Source organism: Puntigrus tetrazona, chromosome 12 (genome assembly GCF_018831695.1).
Source record: "Puntigrus tetrazona isolate hp1 chromosome 12, ASM1883169v1, whole genome shotgun sequence".
Taxonomy (NCBI): Eukaryota; Metazoa; Chordata; class Actinopteri; order Cypriniformes; family Cyprinidae; genus Puntigrus; species Puntigrus tetrazona.
The window spans coordinates 10273504-10300576 of NC_056710.1; the positions used below are offsets into that span (position 1 = coordinate 10273504).

Sequence of the window (27073 nt, forward strand, 5' to 3'; positions counted from 1 at the left end):
TGCTCATGGTGTTACACAGTCCATGTCTTTTTTTACTGACGCTCAGAATCATTCAGAATTGTGTTGTAAACAAGATTTTTCCATCCCAAAACTGATGCTGAGCGAAGAAGAATTTCTGTGCTCTTAAACGTGTTATTGACTTTGTGTCATCCGGTGTTGAAGATGACGGCATGTCTTATGTAAATATTTGCATCCTCCACATAAAGAACTGCACCACTGGTGGTATCTTGTTCTCATCTGATGTACCTGCTCTTCTCTTCTTCTCTCAATCTCGTCCTGTCAATCACTCTTTTGTTTCGCCTTGGTGCTCCAGTTGACAAACAAAGGCATCCATGTGCCTGTTTTCTTAGTTTCACACCGTGTTCTCCCTGAGCTTCTCCTATCTTATTAGAAATAGGTCCTATGTGAGGTCACCACACGTTTAATTGTCTCTGCTCCTGCACAAATGTCCACCTGTCAATCAAGTGCTGTCAATCAGAGCGCAAAAGTGTTCAAATCCACCCCAGGTCACACTCACGGTGGGTGTGCATTCACAGTCTAGTGCCCCCCAGAGGAAAGGGTTTCTACAAAGGCTTTTATTGATTGTTTGCAGAGGGATCTGCTTGAACGAGGGCTTTAACCTTCTTCTGTATTGTGTGGTAAGTGGTCTGTTTGTGTTGTTCTTTTGTGCGTGTACAGTATTTTGTGATTATGCAATATTCTAGGATGGCAAGATGCCTGGGTTTATCCAGATTTCACGAGGTGTGTCGTCTAGTAAATAAACCACGGTTTCTGTTTCTCTGCTCCTCTGTTCTGTTCTGAGTGTCAGTAGCTGTCTTTATTGTTTGTGGTTTTCAATTGGGTGACACTGAAGACAAAGGAAGCTGCTTCTTTAGTACTGCTGTTTAATTTGCAGATACTTCATCGTAGAGTGTGTTTAAAGCAAATAATGTATTTGGTTGCCATGACGATAAGTTCACAAGCTTGTTTCTGCTCCCTACAGTTCTCTTACTGCAAGCAGCTTTCAAAGAAAAGCGTTTCTACTTCAATTTGAAAGAAGCCCATCTATTTGTTTGTACAAGATGTAAAAATGTAAGTAAGTACTTTGCTTTCACTGTAAAAGTTTTTACTTCACTGACAGAAGATTTTTCTTCTGACAATGTTAGATGTTGAACTGGTGTCATAGTTTTATGCTGATCATTTATGAAATGTAATATATAAAGTCAACATGAACTTAATTCTGAATTGCATGTTATAGATCTTGAATTATTATTACTATTATTGACCTTGTAATGTTTAAACAGAGTGGCTAGATCTTTCTTAAAATTACACCCTTCTCTTTGCTGATGTGTGCTGTACTTGACCAACCATTTTCACCTAAAAGTTTTTTTTTTATTAAGCTGAATGTTGGTAAGTAAACAGTCGATATCAGCCATTGACTTGCATGATATTTTTTGTAAACCTGAAAGTCAGCGGGACCATCAACTGTTTGGTTATCAACATTCCTCAAAATATTTTCTTTTAGCTCAACAGAATAATGAAAGACATTAATTTGGAACTTGAGGTTGAGTAAATAATGACAGAAATTCTGCACAAATTAATTTCAAAACAATAATTGTTTTTTTTTTTTTTTTTACTTGCTAAATATTAAAAGAACCTCCATAAAAAATAATTTTTGCCTTGTTGATATGCAGAACTTTGCGTCTGTCTGAAAAGACACATAACAGTTGCTCATTCAAATTAAAATGTTTATTGCAACCAATTTTAGCACTGAACATTCGTCTCAATGTGAACAGTCCTTTAAACCCACCTATCCACAATCACGTTTATTTTTGAGTGCAACGACCATATCTTAAAATCAACAGTCACTGCCATACTTTTTTTTTTTTTTTTTGATTGCCCTCAACGCCCTGAATGTTCTGGTTTGAGACAAGTCACCCTACAATGGCACCAAGACTTTATGTCTCTATCTGTCTTCCAGAAGCCTCTTCTTATGCTGTCCCTCAGGCACTCGGGGGTGTATCTGTGAGACGGGCGTCTGGAAGGATTTGAACTACTTTACCTGTGCTGCTCTTTCTCAACAACTATTGCTGCTGGATGTGACAGTGAAACAAATTTCCTTTCCTTTCCTTTCCTTTCCTTTCCTTTCCTTTCCTTTCCTTTCCTTTCCTTTTCCTTTCCTTTCCTTTTCCTTTTCCTTTCCTTTCCTTTCCTTTCCTTTCCTGCTTTCCTATTTTCTTTCCAATTAGTTTTCTTCACTTCTTCCTTCTGTCCTTCTTTACTTCATGTTTACCTTCCTCTTTCCTTTCCTTCAGTCCTCTCCCTGCTCTTCCTTGCTCAAGCTCAAGTGCATACATCGGACAGTTTATGTTTGTCAATCTGGACATATGCAGTCGACAAAAGATGGAAGGGCCGGAAGGGAAAAGAGTGGCTGCTGAAGAAATTTATAACTAGCATCATTCACACACCCCCACCCCTCTCTGAGACACACACACTCTAGAAAACACACATGCAGACACACACTGCAGCCTCTAAGAAAAGCAGCCGCATCAGTTTTCAGAGCAGCGCTCTCTCTCCTTTTCCCCTCCCTTCTCTATCTCACTCTCTCCCAGTCTCATGCTCACCCACTCACTCTCCCTCCTCTTCTGCTTTCTCTCTGTCGCACATTCTATCGCTTGCTCTCTCTCTCTCTTGTTTCCGCTCTCTCTCTCTCTCCCTCTGCTTGCTTCTCTCACACTCTGTGTGCCTGTGTTTCTGCCAAGGTCTGAGTCTTTCAGTGTGGGAATGTAGCAAGCTCAGAGACAGGACTGCCTTTGAATTCTGGTGCAATGACGGATGCAGGGCAGAGGCTCGGATGTACACTGACAGAGCGAGAGAACTAAGGGCAGGGATTGGGAAAAGGATCTGATGGATTTAACCCTCGCAGCCGTCTCTGCCTGATATCAGAGTACATCATTCTCCCCCGCTCCGCTGTTCTCTCCTGTGGGGTGGATTACCGGCTGCCCGTGTCCACTGATGCACCGCTGTAGAGACTAGAGGGAAGATCCAAGCTGCGTAGCCAGAGACGAAGTGCCGTGTCGGGGGAGAGAGAGAGACGCAGAGCTGTCCCTTGAGTGGAGCTGTGCTTCTGCCACTACCTGAGCTTCTCCACACACACACACACATATATATACACACACACACACTCACACAAACACATACAGAGGCAGGGCTGCGCCAGCCGCGACGACCGATGCGTTAATGCAGCTGTGAGAGAAGATCTGCAGCAGGGAGCTGCCCTCGCTTAAACACTCACGGATTTATAAGGAAAATTTGACTCCGGGAAGAACACCGACGGATCCGCAAAACTTAATTTTTGTTCTATTTTTCATCTCTATCTATGGAGCATCTTGGGAATTACCTTCGGTTCTAAGGAAGCTGAACTAAACAGAGGCTCATTCCCAAAACCCGCTCTTCTCCCAAACCTAGTCCTCTTTTATTCCTGATCGAGTGTGTGTGTGTGTGTGTTTGTTTGTGTATGTGTGCGTGTGTACGTGACTATTGGTGTCTTTGAGCTTTAGGGTTTGTTTATTGTATTTGTAGGAATTACTCTTTATGTGTTCGTATATAAATATATATATATATTTATATATCGGCTGATGTCTGCTGTGCTATTCATATGAGTAGTCGGTATTGCATGTATCTGTATCTGTGGAAGAGTGTTAAATGAATATTAATGAGATGCCCAGTTTTGGCTCCCTCCCCAGCCCCCTCCACTGCTTGCACTACTTCCTGGCTGGGCCCTGAACCCCAGAAGCATGAGTGAGAGAACGGCACTAGGGGCCACCATGGAGACCATGACCCTGGAGGAGCCCGGGGTGAACAAGCCTCTCCCGGGCCCCAGGGCCCTCCGCTGTGGCCCCCTGTGCGGTGTGGCCCCGCCAGCAGACCTGGCTTTGCGCTGTGCCCTACTGATGGGCTTTGTGGGCCTAGGCCTCAGCCTGATGCTTCTTAAATGGATTGTGGTGGGCTCAGTGCAGGATTACGCCCCGACTGACCTGGTGGATGCCAATCGCATCGGACAGGACCCGATTTTCCTATCTAAACCCAGTGCCCTGCCGAAGGGTTCCGATGGCTCCACGTCTACCACTTCCTCCCCACCCTCAGCGGCTCCGGGTTCAGCGACCCGAGCGGCTGAGGGTACAGGTACAGTGCAAAGGACTCGAATTGGGCAGTCCTCAAACCACACGGCCAGTAGCAGTAGCAGCAGTGGAGGAGGTGGCGGGGCCTTAGGGGGAGGCTCGGGAAACAGAGCTCCACACCTGCATAACAGAGTGGGAACGCGATTGACCAACACCACCACCGCCACCCGAGCCACCAATCCTGCCCCACCAGGAGGAAAGGAGGTGACCCCACGCAGCACCACTGTTCGAAAACCCAATGGGGATGGTGGGAGCCGAAATGCATCCCCTTCTGCACGGGCTGGGCCACCGAGTACGACCACCACGAGCACGACGACCACTACGATTATGACGAGCACAAGCACCACGCAAGCGGCCCAAACGACCTCCACCCTCGCCGCCTTCCAAACCTGGTCAACGCTGGAACCATGGCCGCCTCCTCCAAGGGCTCCTTCAACCAAGCCTACTCGCCACACCAACGCTTCAGGACACGTAAGACTGATCATTTAAACATTTCGATTGTACACATGCATGAATGTGGGTGTGTAGATATGTTTGTGCGTGTGAGCTTGTCACACCGTCTGTGATGACGTGCTTTTATAAAACCCTTTTTTGTCATCTTTCTTCTAATAAAATCCTTTCCCAGCTTCTTATGGATCAGGATAGATACCTATTCCAGCTCTCTTCTCGGCATTACAAAAGAGGCAGTCAAGCAGTCTAATAGTCTTTGTGCCTGCCGCTGAGTTCATTAGTTCTGCATGTTAATGAGAGAGCACATAGGCAACTGTTTTTCATCTTTGTCTTTATCCTCTCTGTATCATGTGGACATGGTGCTGCCCACTTGTTCTGTTTGTTTCATATCAGTTTTCAGGAATAATGACTGCCAGTGTTGCTTCCGTTTTTTTCCCAATAGCATTAGCATGTTCTCCCATTTAAAGTAGGTTTGTTGTTAGAGAGAGATTTCACCTGATTTAAAGCAGATAGTCATGGTGAGAGGAAGAGAGACAGATAGAAGGCAAAAGAGGAAGTGTAGTGCTGGAGAGGGTGCTGGCTGCTCTCGTCCTGTCAGTGGAGATCAGGTCTTAGGGTGGAGATTCCATTTAGATAAGTAAAGATATGAGTACTGCAGTAGGTATGGTAGGTAGACTTGAGGCAGTGGATACACGCTAAGACTCTCACGTAGGGAAACACACACACACACACTACAGAGAACTGAAGAAGAGAGATAGGAGACCACTACAAATGGGAAATAGTATTTATATTGTAATCTGTGTGTATGTGACTCCATGTATGTCCTTATACATCTATATAATACAGCAGCATTGCTATTTTCAAGCTGTAGCTGTCAGGCAACAATCTACTCATTTTTTTTTTGTCAGGCTAGTATTTTGCTACATTAAGGCTGCTTAGCCTATTCTTTTCAAATGCACACATCCTGGTATATTAGTTATCCATGTACCTTACAATTTAGCGTATTTCTCTATAATAAAAGTAGTGGGGGTTTTAATTAATGAATGAGCAATGTTAATTAAGGTTGCTATACTAATACTACAAAATACAAAATGTTACATTTAAATAACTATTGCAAGAACTATTTTCTATTTTAAATATATATTTTAAAATGCAATTGAAGACTTTAGATTAAAAAACCTCTGAGTCCGTCTTAGGTTTTTCTTAGATTTTTGGTTTTTAAGTGTCTCTTATAATTAGGTTTAGTATTTTCACTTTAATGGCAATGAGAAGGTTATTAGTCAGATATTGAATGAATTTTGAAAATATCCTATGTTATTTTCACAGGAGCCTGATCAAAATACTCAATTAAAAGACAAATCAGAGATGAACTAAGATGTTTTTGCAGTTTTAGTCATTAATTTCACCCTGTTTTGGCAAAGAATCCATTTTTCAGTGTAAACTTATTTTTCATAAATCATTCTAAAATGCTGATTTGTTGCATTCTAATTATTGATGTTGAAAATTGATCAATGCTGAAATATTCAAATATGCACTCCCAATCTGTTCATTCACGTGAACCCTAAACAGTTCAATAAAATGAATCAGATATTGCAATGCTACATGTGTGGGACATTTCAGGAGGTATGTTTGATTGTTCACATTTGGTCACACTATACGATACACATGGGTTGTTACTGGAAAAGCTAGCCTATACTAATTTGAAGAAAGTCAATCTGATTTCAAGCTACTGAAATAGTGAGTGAGTTCGTTATTCTCTAACACTGCACAGTTCAGTCATGAATCCCGAAAGAATGTGCTGTCTAAACAAAATCCAACTTTGTTTTCAGTAACAAAAGAAGTCAGTTTCATTAGGGAATGGGGAATCAGCATTAGTCTGCATGCTAATTTGATGTACTTCTGTAATCAAATCTGGAATGTTGTTTATTTATAAAGCAAGGTGTTAAAAGCAGGCCATCAATTTTGTGTCAGCACCAATTAGTTAGCGTGGAGTTTGAATGTCATCCAATCCTGGGAGTTTAAACAGCCCCTTACAGTCAAAATACAATTGCAGAGCTAACTTAAATGAATTTCACATTAGAGCTTCTGCTTTGTCTTCAATAATTGTATCTTGAAATCACAGAAAGGTTTACAGCATACACAAATCTATGCAGTTAACCATGGTTTGTGTTTCTCATAAGGGAAACAAATCAAGATCTGCTTCATTATGCTCCCTAGGCGACGCTCCCATAGTTCACTTTTATCTAAAAAAATATATATGTATTTTTTTTCTGTAGTTATGTGTGAATATGTAAACTGAATCCAACACCCTAGTCAACAGTGAGAACATAGCGAGCTGCTTGTATAAAGAGAAGCTGATGTATAATTTAATACCACACATTCTCTCTTTCACATTGCAGTGAATTTTTTCTTGAGCTGAAAGTGCCCTGGAGCGAATACTGATAAGGCAAGGGTGGGGGGACAAAGGAGGGCCCTGACCCTGGGGCCAGAGAAGGACGAGTAACCATGCTTTCGGCCAAGGTTCTTGCAGACCACATGGCTGTCTTTTTATTTATTAATACGTTCACATTGTCTGTGTCAGGTCGTTGCTAAAATTCACAGTGACAAAATTTTTATGGGTGGGCCCTTTTCCCAGTCTGTATATCCATAAAACTGTGTTTCTCAAAAGCAGATATTAAAATGGCTACTGAAAAACAAGCAAGCAAAATTATTTGGGGGTTGGGAACATTTTTAAATGTTTTTGAATGCGCACCAAGGCTGCATTTATTTGATTAACAATACAATAAAACTGCAACTTTTCCAATAACATTATCATATAATCATATGAAATATTATTATAGTTTAAAACGAGTCCAGTCTTAACACACATATCCCAGCTGAAAATGGTAGTGCTACCTAATTCTCTCTCTCTCTCTCTCTCTCTCTCTCTCTCTCTCTCTCTCTCTCTCTCTATATATATATATATATATATATATATATATATATATATATATATATATACATACAGTGGGAAATTTCTTTATATTTTGAAATATAGGATGCTTGGATCTGCATCAAGCAAGAGAGGTGTTATTGTTGGGCCAAGCTGTTTTATGAATAGAAATGGCAAATGGAAAAAGAGTAGTGGACTGTAAGTTAGATTTTGAATGTGCAATATTGTGTCGGGTAATACATCACTGTATAATATAATACAAGCCTGTTCCGCCCCTGCTTGGACTTTCTCTCTGAGGATCGTCTGAGAGGGAACATGATGAAATGCACTAGTAGTGGCCATGTGCAAACGCATTCATCTTTACGACTGCAAAATGATCTTATGTTTTGGTGGGACTTGTATGGTAATGCACCGAGAGAGACTATGTTGTATTTTCCATAGGTTCCCAATTGAATAAGCGAGACACTAACATGGTTTTAAAATCGCCCCAATGAGAGTGCATCTCTCATTCGTATCTGTATTATTATCCGATTGTTCTGAAGGATGACATGCAGCCGTCCATTAGCCGCAGCGTTGAAACCTGAGCCGCTCATCTTCTTTCCTGCCTTCCGACTCCATTTCTTTCACCCTGATGCACGTCGCCCTCCGCCTTAACATTTCCTACTCTAATATTATCCTTTATTCTGTTCTCCTCCTCCTCTTTATCCTTATTTCCTTTTCCCTCTCTGCCTTGTCTTCATGCTTGAGTTTCCTGTATGTGTTTTTCACAGTTGGTCTCTATGTCCTATCTATGTTCGGGGTTGATTTGGCTCAGGGGCCAAGCCTCATTACTTCCTGTGTAAGGAGGCAGTGGGCGGCTGGCGCTCTAAATGCAGCTGGCTATCTGCCTTTGGGGGGCGGGGATGTTTCTTCACTGACACATCATTGTGATTCCACGCACACCTTCGGCGGCACAGTCGGAAGCCGGCGTGGTTGAGCGGATTTTGTCAGGTATGAAAGCGCAGCGGCATCGGGAGAGAAACACCGAGAACATGTCAAGCTAAAGCCTGGGGAAAAACATAGCCAGAAAATCACACTCTAGCTGCTAAAATAGAAGGCTCAAGGATGAGAAAAGCTCTGACGTGGCGATTAATAATTTTGACGTGCTAACACGTACTGTAGCATGCACTCGAGTACGGAGTACGCAGCAACCCCTGTGGCTCCGGAGGGAAAGGTGTACCATAAAATCATACACAGGGATTAAAGACAGAAATCCATTTAGCGCCGTCTCATGGGAGGTCAGCGAGGCTTTCGCCTGGGCCAAGAGGAGCGTAGTTCCAGCTGCTGCTGCCACGCTGCTCTCCCCAGATACCAGCAACAGGGTAGCCACGTGATACCCGACCACCAATCACAACCTTAGAGGCTCAGAGAGCGAGAGACGAACCTTGAGGGAGAACTTCTCACTCCACCTGATGTTTTCCAGGCCGCTCCGAAATGAAGTACTGCTTTTATCTTGCAGATTAGCTGACTGTTATCAGCAAAAAGTGACGTGACATTTTCAGCGGACTTCCAAGTTGTCCTCGTGGTCTTTTTGTAACTGTGCACTTACAGACAGTCCTCTCCGGAGCGGCCTTGTTTGTTAGTGACATTTTAGTACGCCGTGAGCGCCGGGCTCTCTCCTCTGTCTGGAGAGAGGGCGAGATTAATGCGCCCCGATGTGTACTTGCGGTAAGTGGCAGTGAAGGCCATCTTAGGCTTCTTTAATGTCACTGTGTGATTTATGTGGACAAAATGTCCGCTGGGAAGCCTAGAGTTTGGGGGGGACGGATGTCGCAGTGTAGGCTAAAATATTAATGTACAGAAAGAGAAACATGTAGAACGCATGTGGCAGGAAGTGTAAATAATTGATCAGGCCTCTTTTTAAAAGTGGTGAGAATGCCCTATTCCATGCACTAGGAAATGGAATCGGGTGCGTGTTTTTCACCACAACATAGTCTTTCAACATAAGTGATATGATAGCGCATTTCATGGGCAAACACACAACGCCACAACCAGCTTGTACCCGCTATGCTGAAGTAGCCAGCACTTCTCTTATCCTTTTGTTATTCACAGAATAGACAGGACTTGCAAAACAATCCAGTGCATAGAATAGCAGTATCACGAGGAAGTAAAAAAAACGAATATACACTTGCGTAATGAAAAGACTAAAAATCCTATAGTGGTCAAGTCTGGTTCGGACAGAGGTGTCTGTATATTATTTTTTTTAAGACTAGGGCACAGGGCCAAAAAAAGTGTCCCTATATTTAGCTAAGTTGTCACAGCTTGCAGTTGTTCAGAAGCTGCATTATAAAGCACAACAAAGAGCTGCTTCATCATTGACAAACAGTAGAAGACATTTGTTTTATAAGTTTTGTTTCCCACAATGGTTTGTAAATATACATCTCATACGTTGCTCTTTTTTGTTTTTTGCCTCTTAAAGTATCCTGTTACTATTTTGGTGTGAGAAACAGCTGCAAATGATTCAGTGCCTGAGTGAACTCTCTGAATGAATCATATGCAATCTCTATCATCAAACAAGGATTTATCAGCAATATTTTACTGGGGCACAGCTGTATTTCACTAGGGCTTGTGGCCCAGTAAAACACCTCTGTTCCAAACCTGTATGGCTGGCTTTCGTCTGTGAAGACACTAAGACATAGTTCCTAGTTGCTTTCAAGCTTCAAATAAGCTCCATAAAAGTGGTTCATGTGACTTTTAGCACTTTATTCCAAGTCTTCTAAAGCCTTACAATAGTTCTGTGTAACAAAAGGACCATGCTGTCTATGTTGATCTCTTATTCTTTAGTCTCTTTTTGCCTTTCCCACCACCTACCCATTCGTTCATAGGCTGAAACTCACATCTTGTCCTATAACAAGATATGACATGACATTATTGCATACTGCTGTGGCAGAGTAAAGGGGATTACAGTTCAGTTATTGCATATCCTCAGTATTGAATTACGCAAGTTATCAGCTCGCCTCCGAATGGATAGATAAGCATAGATAGAAGTGACATTTGGGCTTTCTGCACCTGGTACGTTGGAACGCTCATAAGAGGCTAAAGTACTTAGAGAAGAATGGTACTGTATGTATTTGTGGATGGAGACTCCATTTTGACACTCTTCTCTAGCAAGAGTTGGTACACTGGCCTGTGGGGAGAGCAGGTGCTGTCAAATGACTGCATTGAGATGCTTTGCAGGCTCACTCTGCTACGCTGCATAATTCAGCTGGCCTGGAGAAATGCATAACGATTCTGATTAAATTGTTAAATAAAATTGCAATATTTTAATTCCAGTTTTTTTTTTTTTGCGCTTTTCATCATACACAATCTTTAGATAGTGTGTGTGTATATATATATATATATATATATATATATATATATATATATATATATATATATATATATATATATATATATATTTTTTTTTTTTTTATGAGGTTATTAATATTGAGCATTCAGTTATGAATGGTTGATTTTAAGAACGACCTACAGGCTATGAGTGCCAAAAAAATATTTTCCTTTTTTAGCAGGCGAAGATGAAACAATAAAATGAATTCTGAATGCATGAGAAATGGAGACGGTAAACACTGTAATCAGAAAATGATTATTACTGCTTCTAGTACACATTGTTTGCAAATGAGCTGTGATTGTATACATTTATGTTCAGAAAATTACAAAAGAGAGAGATTAAAAGTAGCTTTTGTTTTGCATTTAATGTATTTGTAGGATTTGTATTCTTTGTATGTGTGTATGAGCGTGTGTGGGCGATGAAAGTGAACAGAGCCATCCAGTACAACAGTAGTGTTGGGCTCATTGGTGTAATCCTGGCATGGTTAAAGCTTCGGAGGGATAATGTAAATGACTCCAAGCTCAATGTTGTGCTCACCTCCAAACTCTGGCTCTCTTCTAATCTCCCATCTTCCATGTTTATCTCCTTTCCTCATTCCCTTCTGTTTCCCGGTAACGATCCATGACCCCAGCATGCTGCGTTCCACCCCAAAACAAAGTTTGCACATCTCCTGAATAATGAGCGGAAGAAATGCGAGTCTCAGGGACTCATCGACTCGAGCTACACGAAGGGCTTCTCAACCTGTCAGGCAACAGTGTGAATTATAAAATAGAATGCTCTGCTGAGGATCTTCTCTCCACAACATCTCTCACTTTCCATTTGAAGTGAAATATTAAATCATTGATAGTTGAGTTACACACCAACAATACCAAGCATTTCTTGAAGCACCTGTCGCAGACAGACAGAAAGGAACTCCAGTGCGGGGAATGTGTTTGATCTGCTCAACATGCAACAAAGCACGTAAAAATAGCTCTGTAAAAAAAACGCAGGGAGATGCACTTTGACGTTGGCGCGCTCTGGAGTGATGCCTTACTTGCAGTCATTTGCCAAGCATGACATGTAGTTTGTTCCTTTTACCTGAATATACTTGTTGTTCAAATCACACTCAGGTAAAAATTCAGGTGTCGGGAATGATTTGTTCCTCCAGGTATGCCAAAAATTTTCGGATTTATTCTCTACTGTATTGCTTTTTAAACCGGTCATTTTTTTTTCTCAGCGTGTTCCACATTTGACTGCATTTTTCCAATTCTCTTTGTCTTCGAAAAAAGTATTTATAGAGAGGAAGTGGCATGGTTTTGGGGTTCTTCTGGCAGCCGTCGTTAATTCGGCACGCTTACTAATCTTTACTGGGTAGTGTACTGCAGAAATGTCTGCAATTGCATTCAGCTTCCCCTGTGGTGCTGGCCCAGATGTCATTACTTAAGGATTTCAGAAGGCAGATTTATTGTGCTGCCATCAGGTTCTTGCAAGTGCCGTATGTGAAAATGTGTGTGCTTTCATGGGTACCTAGGGCTGGGTTATATGGTCCAAAATGTTATCACGATATGTTTTCTGTATCTTATTACTTATCAAAATGTTAATCAGGAATTGAATGCTTTTGACATGTTTGTTAAATCGTATTTGTTCACATTCAGAGTATACTATGCAGAGTAGCTACTTTTGATTTAGGGCCCATTGTATTTTCCTCTAAAATCTATGTTTTCCTTTTATTTGAATTAATTAATGCAACTTTAACAACTGCAACTTTTTACAGTATACTTAAAATATATCCTGCATTTATATTTATTAACTGTATAAATGGTTGTATGATACCTCCTTTAAAATAGCAATATTAATATTATTGTTATTATATACATAATGTCAGATTTTTATTTTTGTCAGCTTGACCTTGCAAATAGCTTCACAAAAGTGTGTAAAGTGACTTTGAAGATTAAGTTTATGAATGTTTTCAGATGCTTAAAACACAGTTAGTGTTAAGCGTGTTTGAATTTGTTTAGTACTGTGGCACGATTCACACAGAAATGTGTGGAACATGTAGACATATTAGCGGCATTCACTAATTGGCTGGGGAAAAAATTATATTGATATTGATTATCCCCCAGCAATGCGGGCACCTATTCTGTATGTAAGTGCAAGAAACTAACTCGCATGTTTACTTGGGTTCACACGACTACTAATTTTTCAGAAAAGTAGCCAGCACATAGAATATTCACAGGTCAGTGTTTACCTTATGAAAATGACTCACCATACGCCTTGCAGCATCAGCGGTCTTTGCTGTTTTTGGCAAGTCCAGTGCTGTGTTTACGGAGAGCGTGTGAGGGGAGAGAATGTCCACGCAGCTGAGATGACGTGGGTGAGAAACAAAAGCGTGCATCATCTCTGTTGCCAGATTCATGCTGTTTGCATTGTCGTGCACACACAGTCATGTCTCAGTCGTGTCATTTGTGTCAACCACTTCGTGACATGATTAGTTTCTGCTTGCAAGAATTTTTGACTTGAGCATGTCAGCTGCCAGTGTGATTTTCTTACAGTATAACATGTTCATGAGTTGTTTTTATTTATTTCTTTTCGTAACTATTCCCAAAAAAGTTTGTGGTGGTGAAAAAAGACTTAACAAACACTTTTAAACTTTCTAAATCCCAAGATTTACATGAATTTTGATTCGTTTTTTGCCCATTTATAAATTTAAATAGGCAAAAAAAAAAAAAAATATATATATATATATATATATATATATATATATATATATATATATTAATAAAAATGATCAAAAATTATGTAAAATATTAATATTAACATAAAATAATATAAAAATATTTAATTACATAAATTATATTATTTTATTTTATTTTACTCAAAATAAAAATAATAATAATAAAACAAAAAAACATATACATATAATTACATATAATGTACCATATGAATCATATTTCATATTTTGGCTTTTAAAGGTTATTAAAGTTAATGTCCTGGAGCCCCGTAAGGATCCAGTGCATGAACTGAGGAGGATTGCTCCTGCTGTTGCCAATTATTGCACAAATGCAACTGAACCATGTGATCCAGAATTAGTCGACACAGCCCCAAAATGTCGACTCTGGCAGAATTAAGTCTATGCAACTCCTAGCGTTTACACACATACCACATCGTTCATGTAGCACTTAGGCTGTAGAGTTCAAAGGCTCCCTTTTCACCTTGTCAAACATGCACATCTCTGCAAATATTTTGCAGTCTGCTTTCCAGCTCTCTCTCCGTAGCTTGGCTGTAGGCGTGCTGTGCATACAGGCCCTTCAACATTAAATATGAGCACTTTGATCCCAGCGTGGCATACTGCTCTGCAGGAATATGATAAGATGTGCTTGAGCATGCCGTCTCAAGTAAAATTAAGGCTAGTGGCCTTTCCCACACCTGTCTTATCTGTGCATATGTGTGTGTGCGTGTGTCTCCCCTCTGGAACTCATTCAGCCATCTGGATGGAAGGACTGTTAATGTATCCTTTGTGAGTGGCTCCTCCCTTCTTTGTGAGGGCCAAACATCACAGTGAAGATGCGGTTTGCCAACTATCTCTTCGTCCAGCCAGGCCAGTGAGCTTCAGAGGGAATAATAAAGATTAAGAAAAGATACGGCTTAGAGATTTGAGAGTCACGGTAAATGGATGGATTTCCTTTCTGCCCAGCAGCCTCCTTTTTTTGTTAAAAAAATATTATTTTCTTTCTTTAAGAGCAGTGCACATCTTTTCAAGGTGCACCGTGACAGCTATAGAAATGTGTGTGAGAAGATGATTTTAGCATGGCAGCATGTCTTGAAAATGTTCTATGTTATGCTGGTTGTGTCTATGAATGTGTTTTATGTATTTATTCACCTCCGTTCGGGGTCAGTATGTTTTTCACAGATATCTTGTGCTCACCAAGGTTGCATTTATTTAATCAAAATACAGTAAAACAGTAATGTTGTGCTTTTTAATGCTATTTTGTTTCTAGAGCACTTCTCATCTCTTCAAGGTGCTCAGTGACAGCTATAGATGTATGTATGAGATCCTGTTTTCAGCATGCAGTCTGCTAAGAGCAATCTGTGTGACATGGGTTGTGACGATGGATGATTTTTTTTTGTGTCAGGAGCTCAGTTTGTCCTGAGAGCAGTGAAACTGCCTCAAGGCAGCATGTTTATAATAGAGCGGTAGAGAGTTAAGGGCTCTGATGCCTGCCTCTCAGTGCTCAATGTCAAAGGCCAGGCAGAGACACTTGTTGTGGTAGATTGCTTGAAGATTGGTTAGATTGCCAATACTTTTTGTGTATGACCATTTGAGAGAGTGAGGGTTTTGCTTGTTTGTGTGTGTATGTGTGTGTTTTACATGTTTGGGAGGAGCTAAATATATTCACAGGGACTCAGGGGTTCAGGCAAGCTCAATCTTGCTTCAGGTCAAGCCCAGGCGAACCTATCACGAGCTTGGTGTGCATGGGGGGGAAAAAAAAATCAGCACTTGGGTTTTTGCTAATCCACAACAGCTGTGTGGATTGCGTACTATTCAATAAATACTGCATGTGTGTTTGGGTGTTTTTTCTAGATTATGTCATTTGCGCTTGTGTGCGTGTGTATGGGGCAACGCCTGTTTGTCCAGATGCGGCCAGCTGTGGATCTGGTGTCCTAGTTAAGCATGTGCTCGATTCCTCCTGGACTACATCAGTGAGCTCTGCTTTTGGCCGTGGCTTTGGGCTCTCAGTGTCATCTCTCATTACAGATGTGGAGATATACTTAACATATACACAGGAGAGAAGCATGTTTACTAATCATACGAATATTACAGACAATCTGCTTGTGGTCACAATAAAGCATTGGATTTGGTAATGTTGAAATTTTCTTAGCATGGTCTGTCGAAAACAAACTTATGTGGGGAATATACTATCTTTTATTTAATAGTTTCATGTATGAAAATGTGTGAAATTGGGTGAAAATGTGAACTGTACACATTTGCATGATACATAAGTAATGTCACATTTTTTTTAATATATGGAAAGGAGTAATTCCTCCTATATCAACACAATATATTATTCTGTACATTTTCAATACAGTGTAAATAATATTGATTGTTAATATAGAAGAACATTTTTAAAAATATAGTCTTTATGAACCTCAAAATTTCTGTAAATTTTTAATGACAAAAATGTTCTATTTCTTAAAAAACATAAAAACATTAAAAAAATTATTATCAGCACATCTTCTTTGTGTATGCAATTTGAAAATCAATGCATGCAGCAAAAGCACTTTTTGGATTTTTGCAAGTGTGAAATGCAATTACATTTTTCCATCTGCTGCCTTTCCCATCACAGCTCAGCTAGTGATCAGCCAATCAGCATTGTCACGATGTCACTGTGCTGAAGCTCAAGAATGACTAGACGCATTATTGTTTACGTACATTTTCTTTTTTTTTAAGTATGTTACTCATCAGTAAAGAGTTATTTTCAAACCGTACACACCTAAAGGAATGCTTCACCAGCCAAGCAACTGCTTGAAATGCTATCAGTACTGAAGCTTTCTATAGTAGTATAGAGCTGCTTGGTAGAGGCAGGTGAGATTCTCCCTTTTTGTCCTCTGTCAGGACTGCACAGGACAAACATTGCTCTAAGGGCCTGAAGGAAAGGCAGATTAATGCAGCGGGCTTGAATATTTTATATCAAATGTATTAAAGCCTCATACCTCCTCGCTCTTTTTCCATCAGTCTGTAGTCACAGGTCCTGCAGGGTGACTTTGACTCGAGCAGAGGGAGGGATGCCCCATCCCAGGACTCACACTCTTGCTTGTCACATTTTCTTACCGCGTTATTTGATCACCCTGCCCTACACCTTCTGTTTGATTTGTGTTTTCGCAAATTTATGATATGAAATATCGCTGCTGCCTGACGGTGTGATGTTCTTCATCATCTCGCGCTCAGGTTTGTGTGCTGTCGGTGTATGCTTGAAGGAATATCCATCTGTTTTTGTTTCAGTGTTTTTTCCTGCCTCTTCACTCATTTCACCTACAGTGGGGGCTTAAATCTTAGCTACACAATAGACATGTGTTGAATTCGTGCTATATGATATGTTTGCGCCATGCCTGCAGTTTGTAAATCTAGTTTAAGAGGATTAGGCCTGACAGCGTCTGCCTCTGTGAGGTCTGCTTAGCAGCGGATGACGCCTGAATGATGCATGTCGGGGATGTGATGATATTGTGATACCGCACCACTCTCTGACGCCCCCTGCTGGCCTGGAGGAACATTTGGGGCTCTCCTGATTGACACTGGACCCTCTCATAGACAATAAAAGAATCAAAGGGCCCGGATCTCAAAACGCACTCTCCCACTCATGTGTAATGAGAGCACTTCAGCGACTGTTGTGCCTGATGCTCCGATTTGACCAGCACTTTGCCTTAGACATAAAGGAATGCCAGAGTCCACATTCCTCATAGTGCAGAGATCAAAGTGATATATTCTCTCTAACGCAGTGAATTAAATCTCAGCACACTGCGCGAAGCGCACCTTGCCAGCGGTAAGGGTGTATTTAAGTCTGGCCACACACGCTCATTCGATCACTGGCTGCGGTGGCAGCTGCTATGCCTTGGTTGTGTTTTTCTCCTCGCTCGGCCTTATTCATTATGCATACTGTTTAAAATGTCACTCTCCATTTACTGCTGGTCCTAAAACCCTGGGGCTTTGTGCTGAGTAAAGTGTATCCTCCGAGTTCCCATGTGTCTGCTGTTTCTCTGTGTTGTTCTCCCTTACTCGTCTCTTGATGGGGACGGAATGCTATCCATTCTGCTTTCTGTCCCTTCTTGTATGTCTCTCTCAGTTTCTCTTCATCCCTCTTTACCGCGTATGGCTGTCGGTGTGTCTCTTTCAAGCGCTCTCTGTGCTGATATGGTTTTCTTTTCAGCCACTACTTCTTTTGCTTTTCATCCCCATGCTGCTTCTCGCTCGTTAGGTACATCAGCTGCGGGCTTTCATCTCAGGCTCAGAATTTTATTCACATTCTTGTATTTTGTCAAGACTGCACGATGACAATTAGCTTTTGGATTGTGCAGCAAGTTAAGGCATAGCTTTAAATAAAGATCACATTAAATAAAAATATGGTTACAAGGATGCTTCCACTGTGGAATATAATGTACACTGCTGAGTAAAAACTACATTAAAACAGTAATATTGTGAAAAAAACATTTTTACTATTAATATTATTTATATTATATTTTAATGTCATTTACGATATAATATATGCATGTGATTGCAAAAGTGATTTTTTCTTAGCATCCTTTACCCTAGTCTTTAGTGTCACACGACCCTTGAGAAATCAATCTAAATGTTTTGGTGCTCAAAAAACAGTGTTCTCCTGTTGAAACATTTTCCCCCCAGAATTCTTTAAATGCTTAGTTAAGGTTTAAGAAATAAATAACATTCTAAAAGTCATTTATAATCAGTTTAATGTGTACTTGAATAAAAGCATTAATTTCTTTATATATTAAATATATATCGAAGAACCTTTATCAGGTTGTTCAGTGATCATAGCTTTTAAGCTCCAAAAATGATGGCTGGTTATTGATTTTAATTTTCCTGATTTAATTTGATTCTAATTCGCAAGCTCTCCATACAATTCTGATATATTCTGAATCTAATTCACCAGCTCTCAATGCAGTTTTGATTCTTTTGGGTGATATTGTCAATATTACTTATGAAAGAAATTCTCTCTCAGCTAATGCTGTAAGTTGTACTCTGAATCTTTTAACTTACATTAATGTTAATTTTTTATGTCTAAACATTAACAGGGCTTGCATTAACAGTATTATAAAATCCATAAAATCCAACACAACCAAAATGTTTAAAGAAAACAAGTCAAATAAATACAACTTTTGAAGATTGGTTTCAAAAAGTGAAATGACAACAGCAGCTTGTATTTCCCATGTGAATGAATGCGTAAGCAAGCAAGAAGGATTTTCTACTCAGGCGACACAAATTTGTTACGAAAACAATTTTGGTTACTGTTGACTTGCACTGTAGAGTTAAATCTTTTAGCAAAATATCTTCTTTTATGTTCCTGGAGAAAGAAACTCGTAAGGGTTTGGAACAACATGAGGGTGAGTAAATTGTGACAGATATCATTTTAGAGTGAAGTATCCTTGGCTTGTGCACATACATATAGAGCAAAGGATCAGTCTTAGGATTTGAATAATTAATATCAGGATTGATTAATCTAAGAAAAATCGATGTTTACTCAGCCCTACAAATGTCACTAAAAGCACCATATTACTTGTCCATATAACTCGTGCTCTATAATACGAGTTCAAGCGCCATGATAGCTTTATGTGAGCTACAGACAGATTTAACACATTATTCACTGATAATCTTTCCCTTCAGTGAGCTGTTAACTCGAGAACCACTGTGAACGGATCATTGAGTCAGTGAGTTGAACATGATGACGGAATTGGGGAACAAATCATTCTTTTGAAGGGGTAAGCTTTTCAGTGAACCGTTTGATCCAGTTTGCAAATCAGACTGAATGATTCATGAGTAGATGAATTTACATTTTTTGGTCCAAGAATAATTTCTACCTGATCTGACCTTTAGCCTGTGATTTTCACGTTTGTTCAGTCAAATTAAGTGATATTTAAACTGGAATAAACCACTTAGTTTAGTTGTGCGCATTTTGAAACTCATTTGTATCACATTTTTAGGTTACCTAACAAAACATTGTCTCGGTATAGCAGGAATTTCTTAATACGCTTAGTGCCAAGACTTCAGCGTCAGCTAAAAAGTGTGCAGAATGTGACTCCAAAGCCCTGTGCCCTGCCCTCTCTCTGCTCAGAGCTTTACATAAAAAATACAAGAAGTCTGCAGTTCGAGTAAGCAATAACATCTGTTCCAGCCCACTATATTCATTTCCTATTCTCTCTCTCTCTGACCTGTTCTCTCACTTACCACAGTGTGTAAACATCAGGGCTGTCAGCAATAGAAAAGAGGACAAAGAGGAAAAGATCTTCTTTGCCAATAGCTGTTAACATGAGGAGAGCTGTCTAATGGTGGTGGTGCTGAAACAATGCAACTCCAGAGTGCTTTGGCAGACTGGGAGCTGTCCAGTGCTGAAATCTGAGGCCTCGAATGGAGTGGCAGAGCGGAAGCTGCAGTGTTTGTGCTTCTCTACGTGTGTTTGTGTGTGTGGAGAGAGTGCAGTAGAGAGGTCAATTGGAGTTGCATTGTTTCACATGGCCAGGTTCCGCTTTAGAAGCCAATTATGCTGTAATTCTACAGCCTGAGCAGGTGATTTCTCCTCTCGCTACCGTCTGTGATAGCTGTACTGAAGAGTCGGTCCACTGTGAACAGTTCCAATAAACGTTCCACTATTCCATCAGAGCAAAACTGCCCAGGACTGCTGCCAAGAGGTATGTTTGTGTGCCATATGTGAGTGTAGATATGCATGTGTGTGCTCGAAATCATACTTGGGTGGTTCTGCGAGTGCAAGTGCCATTTGTTACAATTTCAGTGATCTTATGCGGTCTGTGTGTGGTTTAAAGTTCATGGCACTGAGTGTGCTTAGCGGGGAGCGCCCCTGCAGTTTGAACAATGTACAAAAATAACTCAGAGACAGGCAGTAAGGTTAAAAGTTCAAGTGATGCAGTGCTTCACTGGAAAATGAAAAATCTCTTGTAATTTCTCACCTTTATCACGTTCAACCTCACTTTTGTACTGTTGTCTATATGGCTTAAATTCCAAGTCATCGAAAGACACGAAAGACTGAAATCTGTAGTTCACAATAATTTCTGAAAATCTCTCTTTGCTCAAGGTTTTAAAAAAGGCATAAATATTATTTTGATTGCAAGACGCACACATTTGGCATTTGCTGACAAGTCATTTTTTAGTCTGTATGTCTCTTTAAAGAATAATGACTTCAATTTTACTGTGATCTTCCCATAAAACTCTTGTATGGCTTCAGAAAATGTAACGTAATATAGTGCATCAGTCATAAAGATCCCAATTTGTCATATTTTTTATGATGATTTTATGCTGCTTTTGTTATTTTATAGCCTGACAGACCCAGTCCCGATTCGCCTCTATTATATTGTATGGAAAGGAGCAGCACAGCTATTTAAAAAAAATTCTATTTTACTAAAGTAATAAAAATTAAATTGATTAAAACAGCAGAGAAAAATGTATTTTTCACAGCAGAGAAAAATGTATTTTTAGAACAAATCTTGGCAAATCTTAACTTGGAAAATTAATGCCCTAAAGTTGCATATCATTGAGAGTGCATATTAGCACCTTACAAAGCCTGTTTTTAGCATAAATGGGCATATTAATACTTTGATACAACTTTTAAGGGTAGACAAGGTACAAAAGTGTATGTTTTAGGAAACCGTCCCAATGATAAGCTTTATAGCACGTCTTTGTTTTAGTAAAAGCCATTGAAAGGAACACCTGCTACTCCTCCTCACCCCATACAACCAAACATGTATCAGCATCCTGTTTATTACATCCTCTCAAATCCGAAGAACTCCTGAAATTTCCCATTAAAATAGCAGATTTTATGATGACTTCATTCACGAGCCATCATTAGTCCAGGCAAAAAGATCACCCATAGCGCAGGATGAAGTCATACTCATTGAAACTCGGATCCTTCAGTCTGTTTAAAGATTCATGGACAGCCATTAGCTTTCCCAAGCAGTTTTGGCTCCTTCATCTTAGTGAGGCCATCTTAGGAGAAAAATGGGCCCACAGTGCTGCTCATCATATCCAGTCTGCATGCCCTTTGAAGAGCTTAAACTGCTAAAACCAATAAAAACACAAGGGTGAAGGGTAAAGCATTAAAAGCACAGGATTCGGTGACCTGTGGCCCTCACACTGAGTGTTTAGAGGATGCGTCAGTTCCAGACATGCACAACTGATAATTGATTCTATAGGGAACCCTGTTGGGAGGTGTTGCCCTTCACCTTAGCTGTCAATCAAGCATGATCAAAGCTCAGTGACCCCACATGCAACATAAAAGCCTTCGCCTCAGTATCATTAGAGAGCTGAAAGGCTAACTGCAGGACTGTGACTGCACAGGGTAGGGCTCGGTAATGCATTTGACAATGTGTCATTTGCATACTGAATATATGGACAAATATATTCAAAATCTCTCCCAGCGGAGGCAGTCATATTAAAAATTTATAACAGTCATATACTGTGACAAGAAGTCAAAACCTAAAAATCAGAGCGTGTGATGCTGAGCTTTTATTGTTTACATTTCTGAGTAAATCTTTTGTTGTTTTTTTTGTGCTAATATGCACCCACTAATGTCAGGTCACTAAGATGCCGCTTAAGACACTACTATGCCCATGCAATGTATTAAAATGGCACATTAAATTTAAACTTTAAACCATGCCTTAACCACATGTGATGAAATAAGATTCCAATGACAAGCAATTTATCTGTTCACATCAGATATTAACAAATATGTACATTTAAACTACTGATATGCCATCAAATTACAGTTAATTAAGAAGAACCTTTTAAACTTACGCTATCACCACTTTAAGGTATTAATATGCACATTTGCATTGCTAATATGTACTATTAATATACTAATTTGAACTCCTTTAGGTACTACCCCACTGACAAGCAGTTTTACCTTTAAAATGATCATTTTATATAGTTTTTCTAACAAAAAGCAGAAGATGCGGTAAATATTTGGACATAAAATGCACACAATGTTACTGCTGTATGAATATGCTATATATAGCCTATGCTCCTATACAGTAGCTCATCTGGTACACCATGGTGCTAGCAACACCAAGGTCATGGGCTCAATTCCCAGGGGCCATATATGTTGAGAAAATGTACTATAACATCCCTTGAAGTCACTTGGAATAAACAAATGTGAAAGAATAATTATAAATGTGTGCATGTATTTGAGATTATGCATGTTGAGCGATAACAGTGTAGGTAAATAGAAATAAATTAAAATGCAGTGCTATCACTCCTACATCCCTGAAGCCCTTGATGACAAATAACTTATTTAGCTGGCAAACATCTGTCTCAAATACATACTCAAGTACATGTTCTGTTTCTAAGAGCAGTGTGTCAAGCCTTGTGTGTTGTTTTTTGGTTTATGCTATCAGACGTGAGACTTGTAGAGTGCTTCTAGGAATTAAGTTATACCGAGAAGTCGGCATGAAATAGCAAAGAGCAGCAGGTGATGACTTTTATGAAGGCCCACTTAGAGGAATATCTTATAAGCAAAACTTAACTGGAAAAGAATCAGACAATTCTCTGAATCTCAGGCCCTCCTGGCCCACTAAGAGCTGATAATATTCCACTCACTTGCGGCAAATGCAAAACAAATCATGTCAATTTAAGTGCCAAGATTGGGTGCCTTTACTCAGTAAATTCAATCTCTCTGTCCGAGAGTCTCTGGATGGTAAACAAACATGGCCAACCATTTCATCTAATCTAGGATTAGCCCCACCTGCCGGTCTGATTGTTTGGGGGCACTAACTGCTAAAATTGCTTCAGAATGAGAGGGTGGATTGCTACGAAAGGGTCAGTTAAAGCACAAAACAGAGATTCGAGTTGCATCGCCAATTGGTGTACCGTTAAATCTACCCGAAAGTAAGGGGCATTAACCGTATGTTAGCAGACACAAATCGCATGTTTTACATAACAAAAGCACCTCAACTCCACAAAAAAGCGTCTTAATCAATTTGACTTCACAATGCTTCGAGTTAGCACTCAGGAATATAAAGTTAAACAAAAGGGAATAGTGAACTGTCAGAAATGGCGTTAGGGCAGCCTGCTAATGACACTCGTGCTGCAGTAATGGCAGCATGAGTAATGATAATCAGTGTGCAATTATAGCAGGTACTTGCAGAGGTTATGAGCCCATTCTAGCCGCTGCGCGCGCCGACCGCTTAAAACTTTAGGGCTGGAAGCATTGACAGGTGGAGACAGGGCCGTTTGCTATGGACCACTAATACAGAGCCATTTAATCAGTGAGTTTGGGCACAGCTGTGCATTGTAATACTTAATCCACAAAGCCACACATACATGCGACTAAAAAGCCCGCTGACACATGTACAAACCCACTGGCAGAAATGACAAATGCCACAACCTTTATGATTACGGCTTATGTCGCATTATCACATCTACCTTTATTGCTCGTCGACAACTAAAACCGTCACTACCAATTCCTCCACGCACAAGTCAAAGTCACTCGCTCAGTATGACTGATAATACCTGCTATTGTGTGGCAGTAATGGTGGAACATAATGGGGGCTTTGCACTGGCTGATTGCAGTGTGTCGCTGTGCTGCAGTGGGCAGACGCGTGAAAGGGTCCGGCGGATCGTCCAACAAATCACATCACTCACGGCTCATTTCCATCCTGAATTCCCCAAGCCTGGCAAGCCAATGGGGCCATGTGCTCTAATTCATCCTCTGCGTGGTGAGAGAAGCGATACATTATCTTAGCGCCGGGCCGTGCATTTCTGATTTCACAGAGCCATTACGGCCCGGTGGTGGTTAAAGCTAGACACAATCACAGTCTGTGATCCATTGTTGCATTAGAGACAGAGCTGTGTAATTAGAATAATATCCAGAGATACAATTCATTGGCAGACAAGTGGAAATAAGCGACACAATTCAGCTGTTTGGCACTGCTTTTTGATCTCTTGATTGACAAGTTAATGTCTTCTCGCACGGCTTTGTAGATTTCCAAAATGCCTGTTTTCTCGTGAACATGTTGTTTCATTGCTCCCTGTGGAGGCTGTTAGTTCTGTTGTCCATGAAATAGATCTGAAGGTATTACTGTTGCAATAGTGCACTGCAATTGCATATCTTATGTCTGTAAATGCATCAAATTTATAGATTAGAAATAATTTAGTGCAGTAGATTTACAAGTTTCTGTATCGTCCGAATGAAAGCGGATTGTGACAAAGATTGGGTTTGTTCTCTATACAGACGTGTAAAGCTTTTGGTGACAGCAAACCAGAACAAATGCTACAACCGTGATTAACACAAGAAAGAAAGGCACAGATAGAGAAAGGAACACCTAGCTGAGGTGCATTAATCATTTACAATAAAGGATGATGCCGCATGATATCAGATTCACGAAGTAGACTGTGACATTTACAATAAGGTTTACTCTAGTGCTGAGTAGCAATGGGAATCTTAAGGACTTAACAATTCTGGTTCAAATATCACTTTATGAATTTGGTCCTTCATGGTTTCATTTAACAATTCTTTTTCAGGAAGCACCAGTCGGAATTGATTGAAAGTGATTGAGTCAGATGAATCCAATACCTGCATAGATTGATTCAGTGAGAAAGTCTGGGCGTTTGAGACTCATTTTTGAGTCATTAAAAATGAGTTGTTTAAAAGAACTGGCTTCTAAGAGTAATTGTTTCACAAAAAGATCTGACTTGTTATTAAGATAAGAAGAGCAGTTACAATTATATTTCCACTTAAACTTGGTTTGACGAGGCATACACAAAGTGTCCTCATCCTGGAACCATACTGGTAGAATTGGTCACTTGTTTGCTGATGCATTTGTATTATGAGCTCTGTTATCATCCCCACAGTGGGAAATGAAACCATATCTGTACTGCTGGGCCAGATCGGCTCAGCATGGAATGGTTAAGCAATGAGAACCGTTTGGCCTGAAGGTGGAAAAGCAGCTTCAGGCTCAACTCAACAGGGGGACAGAGTTGTTTATAACCCTGTATGCATCAATTGGAATGTACATTTAAGAATCCCTAACAAAACAAGACAACATAAAAAAATGTATATTTATGTATATACTTGTTCTGAATCAAAACTTGTTTTTCAACCTTGAGCTTGTATTTATTTTACCCTCTAGTACTCTGCAGAATGTTTAGTGTTAAAATTTTACTGTAATCTCGCTAACGCTCAAACTTGAAAAAAGGTTGTAGACAAATTATGTTATAAGAAATAAAACACTGAGTTATATTTTGTGTAAAAGTGGAAAAAAAGAAGCTTCTTTTTCACAAGGTTGCCAGCAACTAACAAAAACGAGAGATGAAAAGGGAGAGAGATAGAGAGCTTAACAGCCGAGCAACAGAGTTTGATAGAGTTTACTTGGGTCTTCTTGCTCTGTCTTTCCAGTGATAACCTGACCTTTAGCCGAGAATCTATAATGCCCATCACAGAGAGGAGGAGAGATGTCTCAATCCTCTACGCTGCCATTTCTGTGGCCAAGTTTTCAGCCATAATGACATTCCCCCTGTTAGGGTCATTGGCACTTAGATTTTTCTGACTTTCAGTGGAAGTCTGACTTACTGCCACCATGCGCATTATATAGAACAATTGTAGTTCATCTCCAGTCAGTGGTTTTATCATTTATACATGTGTGTAATAAATAATTTGTTGATCTGTTAGAAAGCCATAGAGCCTCTGTTGTTCCATTTTTCGAAACTTCACAGTAAACGCTGATGACACAATACCCCAGGAGCTTCATATATCTCATCAAAGGGAGCCGTTCTTGCGTGCACATACACTTTATTTGTGCCACAGGGGCAGCCTGTGGCATTCGGTGATTTAGAGAGATTACTCTCTCTAGGACTTCTGCGTGCCTGGTGATGTCGCAAAGAACAACATCTGATGCAATGGGTGAGCTCTCACACAGACGGGGCACTGCTGTGAGGCAAAGCAACCAGATCATGAGCCAGGGAACTGTGCGCACATTACAAGGCCTATATATGAGGTGAATAAGATATTTTATCAAGGAATATACCTACCAACCTTTAACAAGGGAATTTGACAGAATTATTCATATTTTTGACAACTCCTGCAGTCTGGCCACTGCCTGCGCGCTTGACCCAGAGTGCTTTCAGGGTTATCATGGTAAACTAGATTTGAAGTGCTTTTCCATGTGTGCTTTCTCAGAACGTAGAAAGCTGGAGGTTGCACTGCTGTTACCTCCTTGACACTGGAATGCCCTGGAGTGAAGAGGAGGAGTGTACCGGGGAATCGAGAAAGAAGACACAGTTGAGTAGCAGGCAGTATTTAAGGTATAAATGCTTTTGCAATGATCTTGTGCAAGGAAAACTACAGTAACGTTTCGTCCTCACAATGAGAAGTTTTATATAAATACACATGAATGTAGATATTTAAGAAATATTTGTATTATAAATTACAATATAGTATCATTTAAATATAT

At 40.1% G+C, this 27073-nt stretch overlaps 1 pseudogene; it reads left to right on the top strand.

The window, feature by feature from the left end:
• Positions 1-2684: 2684 nt before the first annotated feature.
• Positions 2685-27073, top strand: part of LOC122355805 — a 119841-nt pseudogene continuing 95452 nt past the window's right edge.